The sequence below is a fragment of the Podarcis pityusensis genome (genome assembly GCF_964106645.2).
Source record: "Podarcis pityusensis genome assembly, chromosome: 3".
Classification (NCBI taxonomy): Eukaryota; Metazoa; Chordata; class Lepidosauria; order Squamata; family Lacertidae; genus Podarcis; species Podarcis pityusensis.
The window spans coordinates 71483632-71498271 of record NC_138026.1 but is presented as its reverse complement, the minus strand read 5'-3'; the positions used below and the strand labels follow the sequence as shown (position 1 = coordinate 71498271).

General features: G+C 41.6%; 1 long non-coding RNA gene across 2 annotated transcripts in view; it reads right to left on the bottom strand.

The window, feature by feature from the left end:
- LOC308474468 overlaps nt 1-6796 on the bottom strand; it is a 48668-nt gene extending 41872 nt beyond the window's left edge. For both annotated transcript variants that reach the window (XR_013984750.1, XR_013984751.1), the window contains exon 1: nt 6320-6796. This is a non-coding gene — a long non-coding RNA (uncharacterized lncRNA). The remainder of the gene's footprint in view (nt 1-6319) is intronic.
- Between the last annotated feature and the right edge of the window lie 7844 nt (nt 6797-14640).

Below are 14640 nucleotides of genomic sequence, written 5' to 3'. Positions count from 1 at the left end.
GTTGTACATTAACAGAACTTTAATTTCTTTCTTGAAGGAAGGTCAGAATAAGTATTGTGCAGTATAACTGATTATGCAGGTCCATTCCTTCACAAGCATGTACTCATGATGTGCGTTCATCTATTTTGCATTAGCTTGCAATCTGGCTTAGTTGCACTGATGCATTTAGGCATAAGCCCCATGCTCCAAGAGTGAGGAGATTTTAGGCTACAGCAGGCCTCGAAATGAACTAGACAGCTAGCAAAATAGAGCCCAATATGAAACAGCTGAGATGGATGATGAAAAATTTTGCCAGTGTGGCCCATGAAACAGTTCATATTATACCTGTCTGCTTGGAGCTTGAAGTCTTGTTGCCTAATTTCAACACCCTTGTTGAATGTGTGCCATTTCTTACTTTGTGATTTGCAGACTCCCTGGGGCAGAGAATTTGTCACTTCACTGCTCTGTGTACTGCTGCCAAGCATAGTGTTAACATTCAGTGCATGTCAAGTACTGTAATATCAGCATTTTCAATAAAATACATGGTCTACATTTTTTTCCTTTGAATAATTTTTTATGGAATTTAGCTTATCTACTATGTAGAAATTGGTCAGTTATGTTTTGTTCATAATGATAATTTCACTAAAGGTCATCAAATGCAAAATCATTGTACATCACAGTACCACATCAGTAATGTAGAATTAACTATACATTCTTCCTCCACCATGAAATGAGAAACTTGATATGTCAATCATTTTTTATCTCATTATATTTATATACAGTGGTTCCTTGGTAGACGAACATTGCGGTTTTTGAACGCAGTAAACCCGGAAGTAGATGCTTTGGTTGTTGAACTTGTCTCGGAAGTCAAACATGCCACGTGGCTTCCGTACTGAGTTTTCAGTTTTCAAATGTTTCGGAACTCAGACAGTCTTCCAGAACAGATTACATTTGAAAACTGAGCTACAACTGTATCTACAAGACACACTTTTTCTTAGATCAAGGATATATTTTTCGGGAGAGCTCAAATGTATGTTTTATTTTGACAAAACACGATATGATGTTACACTGGCATGGTAATTCCATTACCTGACCCTTCTCAAGGGCAGAATTTGTTTTTACAGGGTGTGGGATGCAAGAAACCATTACACTGTTTTCAGAACTTCTCCATCAATGGAAGCTTCATATACCTAATGCACCTCACATATTCAACAGGGATTTTTTTTACAGTGCAGATCAGTGAGAAATGTTTTCCCTTTTCTCTCTCCCTTGGATTTGAATGTTTTCCCCAGAGTCTAGTTGAGAAAATACAGGTAAGTAGGGGGAGACATAGATGTCGTGATCACTGTCAATTTCAGATAGTGATTTCTGGCCATGTCACTGAAGCAGTTCAGCCGAGAGATTAAAAGCAAACAGTGCTCAAATTCTAATGTATTTTTTCCTGTACAGAGCAAAAGTCTGCCAAACACATTTAAGTGAAATTTTTGTAGCATTAAATATGGAACTTTTCAGCATTTCATTTGTTCGCATAGAGGATCTTTGAATTGTAGCTGAAGTTCAATCAATTTTAAATTGATTTAAAAACAATATAATATATTAGCTCTTCTACGTGCACACGCACACACACACACACACACACACATTTTTAAAGATTTATTGCTGTGTCTTATGCCCTTTTCTCCCCAATCCTGCATCACCAGGGGGTATAGAGCACAGAGAAAAAGAGAGATGTGGAACACGACCTTTATGACCATATTCCATGCTCTTACAGAAAAAATTAATGTCTCTTAATAAATCTGGGTATGGAGCTTCAACTGCACATATATCACTTCATATGCTGCTATAAACGCATTACTTTATAGTAAGCATGAGATCTTGTGACCTGAAAATTGAGCCTTTATAGTGGGAAATAAATGTGCCGGGTCAGATAATAGAATTACCATGCCAGTGAAACATCCCAACATGCGTCATCATTACTGGATGCAGTGTAATGGCAATGTAAAGCTTTTATGCAGACCTGGAAGAGGCAAGGAAGCAGACGTTCTGAGGGCTACAGAAAACCTACCTATTCCAAGGCCTTCTAGATGTTGAGCCAGAATGGCTAGTATTGCTGTATGCAACTGTGATACCGTAGAAAGCTGTATAGTGTAGGATGCTGCACAGCAGACTTCCCTAACCCAGGACTCAGCTAGATTGGTAAAGAAAAAGTGCTTTATATGTGTTTTATATGTGATACCAGACAGCGCTGTGGAGTTCCGTTTTTGCCAACGCGATTTCTCATTATAAAGGTTACAACGCATTTTTCTGAAACACTTCTTTGATGTGTCTAGATCTAGCCCCGGTATTCTACAGATGTTTTGAACTTGTATATCTCTGCCTGGACCTAATGCATATTGAACCTTCTGCATGCAAAGCAGATGTTCTACCAATGCAATACAGCCTCCGTTTGCTAGAACCCACTGCTGTACTCCCTAACTTTTGCATACTTTGACTACAGACTCTGCAACTGGCAAGCCAAGACAGGTGCCCTGTGAGCTGTCACTATGCAAGAATAAACAGACGATTAGAAGAGCCCTGCTGGATCAATGCAGATGCCCATCAAGTCCATCATCCTCTTTCCAACACTGGCCATCCTGATTTACTTGCAGTCTTGGACCAAGATTGGTATAGAGCCCATAATTAAAGCAGGAAGGCAGCCTCCTTCCTTGCTGTTTGCCTCCCAGCAACTGGTATTCAGAGGCCTATGGACTCTGAACCAATCAGCTGTCATCACTAATAGCCACTGATACACCTCTCCTCCATCAATTTCTCTAATTTCTCTAATCCCCTTTCAAGATCATCTTTGCTAGTGGAGCGGCCATTATTGTCTTGTGGTAGCAAATTCAGAAAGTTAATTATGTGGACCTGTGAATACGTATTTTTCTTCAAATCCAGTGCTACTCAATTTCATTGGGTCACCCTAAGGTCTAATATTATAAGAGAGGGAGAAGATTATCTATTTTTCTCCACACCACACCATGCATAAACTTTTAAACATCTATCACGTCCCTTCTTACTCATCTTTCTTTCTAAAAAGTCTTTTCTTTAAATGCTTTAACCTTTCATTGAAGAGAGAGAGAAGAAGCCTTCATCTGCCCCAACTGCAACAAAACATGTCTCTCCCCTATCAGTCTCTACAGCCACAGCAGGTGCTACAACCTTGCAACATTTTGACTTCATCCCTAACGGTGCACTCCTCCATTGTCTCCCAAGACAGACGGATGCCCACAACAATCCTTGCAGAGCAAGACAGACGGATGCCCACAACAATCCTTGCAGAGAAGATGTCCCAACCTCTTAATGATCTTGGTTACCCTTTCCAGCATTTCCCCCAGTACTATGCACTGTATACCAGCACAGACTAAGACCCTCCAACAAGGTAAACACACACACAAAACAACCCTGTTGTTGCTTAATCTTGATGCCCAAACAATTATTTGAATCTTGGATCTTGAATATTGACCCACAATGGTTTTGTGATTTGAATCTTTCTTACACAACTTCTAAAGTGAGAAACAAGATTTTCTTCCTTAGTTGCTGGTTAGTTAGAATTATTTCTAAATGCTAATCCATGCGACATGGATAGGGGTTGTCCCCATCTTTAGCCTGTAGATGGCGCTCACGTGCATAAAACCATCACTCAACTGACATTTGGAAGAATTTACTAGTGACAGCAAGCCAAATTGCGTTCTGTGACCTCAGATGACCACTGTCTTAGACAAGATGCCAATAAAATGGAATCTGGACCCAAAAAGGAAGTGAGGAAAGTAGTTGTGCAAATTGGCCCTCTGTGACTATTAAATTGGTGGGTAAAAAGGTTGCTGAGGCAATATTTATTTAAAGATAGCAAAAGAAACAGGCAGAAGCATTTACCAGATTGCTCAAATACCTTCCTGTGCAGACGGAAAGTGGCAGAGGATCCAGCTGTCCTGGCTTTAATGCAATCTGAAGCTTCTCAAACAACTTATTTGCTGCGTCTAAGGGTTTTTCTTGCTCGCTGCTAGGTTACGTGTGGGATTCGTTTTAAGATCCTGTTGATTTTTAAAGCATTGCTCAATTTGGACTCCCCAATACAACTAATTGAGGTTTTGGTTCCCTGTTGCCCAGGTCATGCTCTGCACTCTGCAGATACTGGACTGTGGCTTTTACTGTAATTCCAGACTGCTGGCGTCTTTTTGCAGCATGTCCTTCCACCGTCACATGTCTCTAGGAAATACAATCATCACACATTAAATGCTGCAAATTCAACATTTTGTGCTAATTTAGGAACAGCACACACAGTACAGCTGGCAGATGACTACTTCAATTGTGTCACATGATGGTGATCATTTCTGCATTGTAACGAAAGAATGTCGGCATCTGGTTTTTCTAACAACAACCAAAAGTATATGAATCCAAAAATATTTTAATATAGAATTTATAATAAAGCATGAAAACCCCACTGCGTCATTACTTTGTGTTTATGGTCAGAAGTAAGATGGCATCCGATTGACCTTGATCCACTTCCATTCTTGAAAATATTCATAGTTCATTTTGGTGGGTGAAGTAAAGAAAACTATGCTCCGGGATGATGGCAGCATTGGCAGGACGAGAAAAATAAGGAATGCCTGCAGAGGGGAAAGCAATGTTGTTGTTGTTGTTTAGTCGTTTAGTCGTGTCTGACTCTTCGTGACCCCATGGACCAGAGCACGCCAGGCACTCCTGTCTTCCACTGCCTCCCGCAGTTTGGTCAAACTCATGCTGGTAGCTTCGAGAACACTGTCCAACCATCTCATCCTCTGTCGTCCCCTTCTCCTTGTGCCCTCCATCTTTCGCAACATCAGGGTCTTTTCCAGGGAGTATTCTCTTCTCATGAGGTGGCCAAAGTATTGGAGCCTCAGCTTCACGATCTGTCCTTCCAGTGAGCACTCAGGGCTGATTTCCTTCAGAATGGTGAGGTTTGATCTTCTTGCAGTCCATGGAACTCTCAAGGGTCTCCTCCAGCACCATAATTCCAAAGCATCAATTCTTCAGCGATCAGCCTTCTTTATGGTCCAGCTCTCACTTCCATACATCATAATGAAGACTAAGTTGCATGGCATCCCAGTGTTAGAGGAAGGACCATAGCTCAGTGGCAGAGCATCTGCTTTGCATACAGAAGGTCCCCAGTTCAAACAATTGCATATCCAAGTAAGGCTCAAAGAGACCCCTGTGTTGCATGCCAACCCTACCTCTGAGCGGTGTGAGATTCCAGGGGTTCCAGGTGCTTATTCAGGGTTCAGTTTCCTTTGAATAAGGGACAGTGGAGACTGTGGTGTATTTAGGAAATATGGTTTGTTGGCACATATATACAACCTGAGCCTACAATGCAAGGGGTTCACAGAATGAGCACTCCAACAGTGTCTTGCTTCTCCCACAGCCACAGCCTTGGATTCCAGCAAAAAATAGGCATGCTTCTGTCTCCCAGCTGCCCAGCCAACAGCCTTGCTTCTATCTTCTAACACACACACACCTCAGCTCTCGGCACTGGCCCTTTTAAACTACCAGCAAATTGAGGGAGTGGGACCAACCCAATTGCTGTCTGGCACAGAGCCACTTTCCTTGTTGCCTTAATGGCCCATACTTAGAGGGCCATAACCTGACCCAGAAGCTAACCTGGCTATTCCAGGTATTGTATGTGTGCTGGGTTCGGGAATTAGAAGGGAGCTCAGGCATAAAGCCTATGCATTTCCATCCCCCCCCCCCAAAAAAAAACTCAGAACAGTTGTATGAAACCTTCAAGTATCACTGCCAATCATTGTAAATAATACAGAGCTAAGTCTGATAAAGCAGTCTTCTATGGTCCTAATGTCCAGCCCAGCCCTATAGATGTGCTCAAAGCTTCTAGTTTCCGCACCTGAATTGATATCCTCTGCAGCCCCTTGTCTTCGTAGATGGTTATCCTCTTCCTTATTGATTTATGACCTTCAGTTTCCCATCTTTCCTCTCGCCTTTCACACTACAATACCCAAGACAGCTTTTGAGGCGAACTTAGTTTTCATGGCAACGGCTCTGCCTTCTTTTTACTCATTGAGTTTGGCTGCTCCTGATGTCTGGTGCCAGAACTGGGAAAGGATTTGCTGACTACTGAAAGGCATTGAGTCATCCCTCTGCAGGACTTCCACAACAAGCTGAAAAGAATCACCATTTCCGGCCACTCCCAGTGGCAAGGCATTTCTAAACCCAGGCTTTGTTTCCAATCAAAACCAAGACTCTGAACATTTTCTTGCACTGACACAAAGACATTTCCAACGAGCAAGAAAGAATGCCAAGTAATACTTACTGCACGTAGGCCTCACTCCAGCAATAAGAGTATCAAGCCAGATGCAGTCTGCAGGAAGTCCTCCATCTGTAAGTGTAAAATGCCAAGTTTAAAGACCCAGGCATTTTACTAGTTTTCTTCCCTAAATGAACTTGGCCCAGATTGGTGAATTGTAGACTTGAGTTGGAAAAGTGCTGGAGAGAGATTGTCAAATGAACCAGAATACAGAACAGCAGAAGCTACTTGGAAAGACAATTACAGGCCAGTGGAAGAACTGGGGGAAGACACCATATGGTGAAGAACCCTGCCAGTTCTGTTTCAATGAACAAAGACTGAAGACAACCGAGTTATTTTATTGATGCCTGGCCCTATCCAGTTTTCCCTTGAATCCAGACATTAAGCTGGCAACTTCCTTGGAAGAATATCCACAAATGGCCCCTAATCTCATCCCAGGGGCAGTTAGAGTGGAATAACAATAGACGCTGACATCTGTCCAGTGGCACTCGACAACCCACATATCTGCTTCCGGAGGTAGAGAGTCAGCCTTGCCAAAGTTAAAAATAAGAGTCATTTCCAGGAGGAAGTGCAGAGAGCAATAATAAATACACCGGCTCCATGCCAGAGCCAGGCAGACATACACTTATGAGCTCAAGTCTAGAAAGGGAATCTGTATGCCTCCCACCTATACAGTCCTAAGCCCGATGAGTCAGAGAACGCGTGACAGAAAGCAGCCCCTCCCACATGCGCATCTCCATTTCCCTATAAATCACCACCTTCTCCCCTTTGAGGAGAGACAAGAGTGCCACTCCGATTGAAACAAAAAACTAACAAGCGCTTGCCTTATTTGAATGATCCCTGCCTAAATTACCTTCAGCATTAGCCATAACAGATGAAGAGACAAGAACAGATTGTTCAAATTAATTTGATTCTTCCGTTTCCAATTTCAGTGCTGCAGAGACACACTCAGAGGGCCAGGGAATGTTGTTTCCCGAACTTCAGTTGAAATGGTGATGTACATCCATAATTTGGAATTAAAATCCTATCCACTCACGGAATTCATTGCACGGATTTGAGCTAGTCAGTAAGCAGCTTCACTAGGAGGGAAAGGCGCTAAACCAGGGCTTCCAGTTGCCAGTCTGTATGCATCCCTGCCTCTTCTTTACACCTTACCTCCTGGATCTGGTCACTCAGAAAACGGGGGAAATTCTCAGGGCAGAGGTACTCCACTGCTAATACGTAGACTGTACTGGACTTGCATGATGACCGCATGCCAAACATACAGGCAACCCCCATGTTAAATGTTCCGAGTCACTGCATACGTTAGTGAAATTGTGTATATTTGAAACACCAATAAAAAAGCCTGCAAACACCCCATTCCACCTCCACCCTGCCCTGCCCCGTTCTGCCTCTTTTTGTAACATTTTTGTGACATTTTTGGGTCACTTCCAGGTTCAGCGCAATGCACATATACAAAGCCATGTTCATACTGAATGTGCGTATGGGGGGGGGGGTTGCTTGTAAAATGAATCTGAGGGCTGTATTCAACTAGCTTTCCCAATGACCCCTCCCCAAATGTGCTCCGGAGGTTTGAGGGTGAACCCCTAGAACAGATTTAGGCAGGGCATGAGCAGATTAGGCTCTGTGGATCAAGACGCTGAATTTTATACCTGAATACAATTAGGCATTTATTATTATTTATTAAATTTCTGTACTACCCTTCATCCAAGGATCACAGGGCAAGTTTACAATAAAAATGAGATGCGCCCCCCGCCCCGCCCCCAGTCTTAATACTGTCAGCTGGCCTATGAGCCAATTGTGACATGCCAGGCCTTTTTGCCCCAAAGTCAGATGACTCACTGCCTCGTCTTCTTGATCTGCTTGATCCAAAACCTGATCACCAGCCCGTTTTCAATGATGCCATTGGCTTCTGGCCCTTTGATCCTCAGGCCAGACCTAAGGGCCCAGCTGTGGTCTCGGCATTGTGATTGGAAGGAGAGGAAACAGTCCACTCTTCAGAGATTGGTCTTGGGCATAGTAAACATTTTCCCTGCTCACCAAAGCATTGTGCTGGGTGACTAGGAACCTTTTATCTCAGGCCAGCACTGCAATGGGGAGGAAAATACACCCCCTGCTTCTCTGATAATGTGTGCTGTGTGTGTCTTATTTCTGGTTCTGTGTGTATAGAGTGTGTGGTGAGTGTGCACATGTGGTTTACAGGGGTATGTAATCCTTATGTGTTGTGACAGCCATGTGACAACTGTGGCCACAATCGCCGCTGGCATGTGGCCCCAGAAGAACTGGCCAACCTTGAATGCATCCCTCAGGCTGTAAAAAAATGTTACCCCACCCTTGATTTGCATGCCTGTGAAATTGCCTCATCCACCAAAGAACATCTGCATATGCACTCAAGCACTTGTGGGGCTTTGGATTGGGGTACAAGCATAGACATGATGAAGCAACATCAGTCAAACTCCGTTATTCCAGTGCTACTTTATCTGTGTCTGGTATAGACGAACTCATTAATATCATTGTCTCTGTGCAGACAGCCTTGGATAAACTTGCATGCCGTTTTTCATACCCACCCATTCAGAACACCTCCCCACACAGCTAACCTTACATCGGGGGCGGGGGAAGCCAAGCTCCACACTGGTGCCAGAAGTTTTCAATTGAGGCTATTTTCATCCAGAAATCCCCTTTGTGGTTGTGTCAGTTCTAATTTAATGTCAGCAAGCTCATACATCTCTCGGCTTCCAAGTTGTATTAAAAAACCAGGAAAAAAACGCACGCTGATTTAGATGAGCTCTGACAGAAAATCAATCCTCAGGACTACGCTCTGACCACACCTCCGCACGGTTTGCAAGGGGGAAGTCAGTACTAAAATTAAAAGTGTTGTTAACTTCCAAACTGTGCTCTTTGTTGTTTTATGTTTGGAATAACTGACCAAATGGGACATGTTCACTTTTAATGCTGTTTTATTTATTTTTCCTACAATATTTCTTTAGTGCTTTTTCCTTTTATATGACATATTAATACATAATTCAGTGGTTTTTATGTCTCCCTGCACAGTCTGCATGATTTCTTGTGCTAGTGAACTCTACTATTTATGATCAAATGGCCCAAATGTCTTTTTTTATTATCAATCTTTTTTTTTGGTGGTGGAGATTGCTTAGTTTAGGTTTCCAGGCATTTTTCTAAACCCGCCGAGAATGCTTAACTCTTGAGATTCCGGCATGGCTTTCCCAGAAACAACCACCTCCTGCTCCTGGTATCAGAAGAAAACTCACCAGATGAACCAGAAGCTGAGCAAAGGGCTTGTGGTTGAGATTATGGATTTGTTTGGTGCTATTTAATAACCTCAGGGCTGCAAGGTGCTGTGGAAGTGATGTGGTCTGCTCTCTCTATAGGGAATGTTAAGCATTCTAGTGTTTAACTCAGATAATGCATGTTAATTGTTCTGAAACTTAAAAGAGCTAAAATAGCTAAACTATTATTATAACAAATTTTAAAAAATTGTCCAGTAGCACCTTAGAGGTATCCGAAGAAGTGTGCATGTACACAAAAGCTTATAGCCAGAACAAATTTAGTTGGTCTCTAAGGTGCTACTGGACAATTTTTTAATTTTTTCTGACTGCGTCAGACCAACACGGCTACCTAACTGAATCTATTATTATAACACACTCTGATATTATAGCATACTCTCTGGCTGCTCTTGGGTCTGGCCCAGAAGCTTCAGCCAGTGCAGATTGCTGTTGCTAGACTGGCGATGGAAACAGACTACAGACAACACCTGACACTGGGGTTAAAAGAACTGCATTGGCTTCTCATCTGCTACCATGTCAGGTTCAGAGTTCTTATACTAGTGTATAAAGCTGTGAATAATACCTTAAAGACCACCTTACATACTATAAGGACTCTATTTTAGTGGGGTAGGAGAGCTGGAAAAATACTCATCTGGCAGCCAATGTACCCCTTTGGTTTCAGATAGTACATGGGTAGACAAGTCTAAAAAGCCCAGGACACAAATTTTCTCAGCCCTCTAGCATTAACTATGGAAGTGTATATTGTGCCCTAGGAGGCTTAGTTTGGTCAGGATTGAGTATACACCTCTAGAGTTAACACTAAATACATTACTTCTGGTAAATGAGCCACTATAGCCACTAGAAGGATGAAAAAATTGATATCCCAGGATTTTTAGACTCGTCTACCCATGTGCTATCTGAAAGCAAAGGGGCGCATTGGTTGCCAGATGTGAAATATATTGCCATTATTTTCAGCTCTCCTACCCCACTATTGCAGGCTACAGCACATAATAATATAATAATATTTTTTGTTATGCCTCGCCCATATGACTGGGTTACCCTAGCCACTCTGGGCGGCTTCCAGAACATATAAAAACATAATAAAACATCAGACAATAGTAATAATCTGATCCAATAAAAAAATCACAATTACTTTAAAATAAGGAACTTATATTAAATAAAGCAATATTCAATACTCCATTAAAATCTGATAGTAAACAGTAAAATTCAACATCAGCAAATAATAATTAAACAGTTTGCACTTATCAGTTACAATAAAAAATTACTAATTTATAATCAATAAAAATAACAGCAAATCATAATGTATAAAATACCACAAAGCATACAAAACCATGTAAAAGGATCAAATTGAGAAACAAGGACACACAACTTGTAAAATTATTTTTAAAAATATATCCCTGAACTCTTCTTTTTCCAGCTGCTTCTGCTGTTCTCAAAGTCATGGTCAGAGAAAGGCTCTCAGGGTTGGAGGCTGGGGCAAGGCAGGTGGAGAAGCCTTTGCCTGGTGGCCGGCAGAAATTCTCTCTCCTCTCACAGTTCTTCCTCTGGAGCAGCTCTCCTACAAAGCCTCCCAGGGCTGGATGTTCTCTATATGTTCTGTGCAGAGAGCAGATTGACCAGTGCAACAGTTGTTTTTTTCTCTTTCCACTGAAATGAATGACAGCAATTTACTTACAGAGGACCAAGGGATATGGTTCAAGGAAACATGGGTGTGGGGCCTGGTCCCCGCCCCTGCTTCCTCCAGCCATTGAGAATCAGCCTGCCCATTTTCCATAGCCCATTTTCCATCTCTTCATCTGCATAACTTTGTTCCTTCATCACGCTGGAATCACTTAGCTGTGATTCCTGCATTTCAGGGGCTTGGACTAGATGAATTGGACTAGGTACATTTCAGCGCTACAATGCTATGATTCAGGAGGTGGATAACAATTAAGGATTTATTATGTTTTCTGAATGTATTGGAAAATTTATATAGAAAGGTTTATTGTTTTGTGTACATTCAATTGTATGATAAAACATATGCGAAGGGACTTGACAGGAAGTCAAAATTGAAGAAAATATTTTTTAAGATAAAAGGGGGAAAATATTTATTTTCATTATTATCATTATTATTCTTTCTTTGTGTGTGTGTGTGTTGTATGGGATGTTTGGAAGGAAATAAGATGGTAAATAACAAATAACAAACAAAATATTGATGTATGTAATTTTTATTTCTCAATTATATTTTGTGGTAGTATGGTTGTAATGTTTTTTGTAATATAAAATCATTCAATAAAAATTATTTTTTTAAAAAATACAATTCTATGATTCTGTGTAAACAGAAAATGAAAGGCTTTAATGATGAGGGGGACAGAGGCAACAGGACGTTCACACACACCAAACAAAGCAGGTATATTTGAGGTTGAAAATAACAAAGAAAGGGAGGCAATTTTTATCAATTTCATATTTTTTCCCCTTCTTGGCTCTTATTTTATCCATTTTTATGCCTGTCTCTACTGCATTTTATTCTTAAGTATCACTCATAGTTTGACTTCACCCCCGGAGGCGCACTCCATTGTCTCTCGACACAGATGGATGCCAGCAACAAATCCCTCATAGCTTTCTTCCATGGCATCTGATATATAAAATAAGTAAGAGAAAGACATATTTTAGCAAAGTCTTTCTATCCTTTAGATACTTTTAAATAGCAGCCCAATACAAACCATTTGCTGCTCAGGAAGAGTTGAAGCCAGGGTTGCTCTGGCATGATCTGAATGAATGTCTGCTCTCACGAGCTCAGGCTGCCTCACATGGAGGGATAAACAAATCTCTCCATTTTAGTTGCTCATTTTTCTAGTCTTGAATTCACCTTGGCATGTTTCAGTATTTGTTTGCAATTTGTTATTTTAAGAAGCCCTCGCCAAAAAAACGGGCATCCTTTTATTGCACATTTCCTCTAACATGCACATTTTTTGATGCCTAGTATACCAAATTTGCAAAATATAATGCATCTCTGTATGCTATTTTCACTGACAAATACATACTTAGGCACACTTTCCTATAATGTACACATTTTGGGAGAGCAAAATTTGGAGAAGTTAAAATTTCAAAGGACGGCTGCATTTTGGTTTGTGTATTGTTTTGGGAAGTACATATTAGGAACTGAATTTCTCCCTGTCCCTACCTACACATGGTGAAAACAAGCAACTTAAAATAACACCAACAACTTATTCTTATTTATTTATTTATTTTAAATGCAGTCCGTCAGAAGACTTTCTCCTTGTATTCTTAACAATAGATTTACTGGGGAAGGAGCTTACCACACCTCCAGTTTGTACCACCTGTCACTACTTATGAAAGCAGGAAGTCTCCTCAGAGACTGGAAATCAGTCTCAACTGTTTCCCATTCTGCTCTTTCCTCTGTTGTCCTCTCTTCTTGATTCTGGTATAGATAGCCCAGTGGTGTGGGTAACATGATGAATTGTGGTGGTAAAGCTCAGAGGATACACTGAATCCTCTCTGAGGATTACTGGTGTGTAGCTGCTACAGTGAGAGGTATCTGGAAAGCGCTGCTTGGCACCTTACTCCCCCTCCCCATAATGGAACGGCAATTTTTAGCATCCTGTGAATGTAGCTTTATAGTGTTGGCAGTTCAAAAATAGCTACAGCAAGAAAGGTAAGCTCCCAGGGACGCAGAAAGGTGGCAGCTGGCTATACAGAGAGGGACAGCCAGGCACCTGGAATTTTATTTCAAACGCCAAGGACTGAGCCCAACTCCCACTGCCTGTGAAGAGTCCTAGCATCCGAGACCAGAAAACCCATCAGTTGATTAGAAGTCTTTGCAGTTGTCCAAAGAATTGGTTATTTGCTTCTTTAATGGGTCACCTTTAAGGGAGGCAAGCAAAAGGCTGTCTGGCAACGTGCTGTGTCAGTGTGCAAGGGGAATTCAGAACACCAGGAGCCTCCAAATTAAATTATGTCTTCATCCTTTTAGAGGAAGATAGTGAATGCATTAACATGATTGTGCCTGGCTGCTAGCGCTTTTACTGTTATTGGGAAGCCTCCAGTAGTTCCCAAAAAGAATTTTCTTTGTCGATGAAAGTTATTGTGCTGCTCATGAATCTTTTTCTCTCTTTTGTGGGCACAGGCATACATATGCTCATGCGCATACAATGGAGACCTTCTAAGAAATGGCCTTATTTTGATGCCCCCAATGGGTCTGCCTCTTTTTCTTTCTTCTGACGTAAACTGGGAACATGATGGAGCAAAGATGTGCAGTCACAGTAATCACAGATAAGGATTTCCATCAGGCCTTGGAGAATGTGCAGATCTCAACTGCATTTGGTACACTTACCGGGTAAAATGCGCATTCTCCCTTAAGCATAATTGTCTCCAAGAAAAATGCCTCCCCCCTCCATTTATTTTTCAAAAGTGTGCCATCTGTTTTCCCCAGGCTGCTTTTGGCACGCTGTGTCATCTTACATAGCTCACAACAAACACTCCCATTGGGCAGCTCAGTAGCAGGAAGAAAGGGCCTAGCTAAAGATGGACTTTCTTCCACCATCCAACCCTGTTCTCAACACTCTCAGCTGGGGATTTCAGGGAGAAGAAAGTTTGGAACCATCCCTCCCCCTCCCACAATTCTGATTAAAACTGTCCCCACCTCTGCTGCCGTTAAGGTTAGGAAGAAGCTTAGTAGTGGCATGCAGGGCCGGCCCACCCATGAGGTAGGATGAGGCAGCCACCTCAGATGGTGGATGATCAAGAGGCGCCCCACTGCCTTTGCAACCAATGGAGAAGCCAGTGCTGGCTTCTGGAGAGATATTTTCCTGTTTTACAATTTAGAATATTCATTTAAACAACCTTAGAATATCCATGACTTCCCTTCTTCTCTTTCCATGGTTCATTTTACATAGCATAAATCCCTGCTTATTTTATATAAACTAAACCATTCAGTATTCCATGATTTCTTCCATCAAAACTTATTTACACTGTTGTTGTTGTTTTTTTGTTGTTTTTTTAAAATGATATTTATTAAAATTT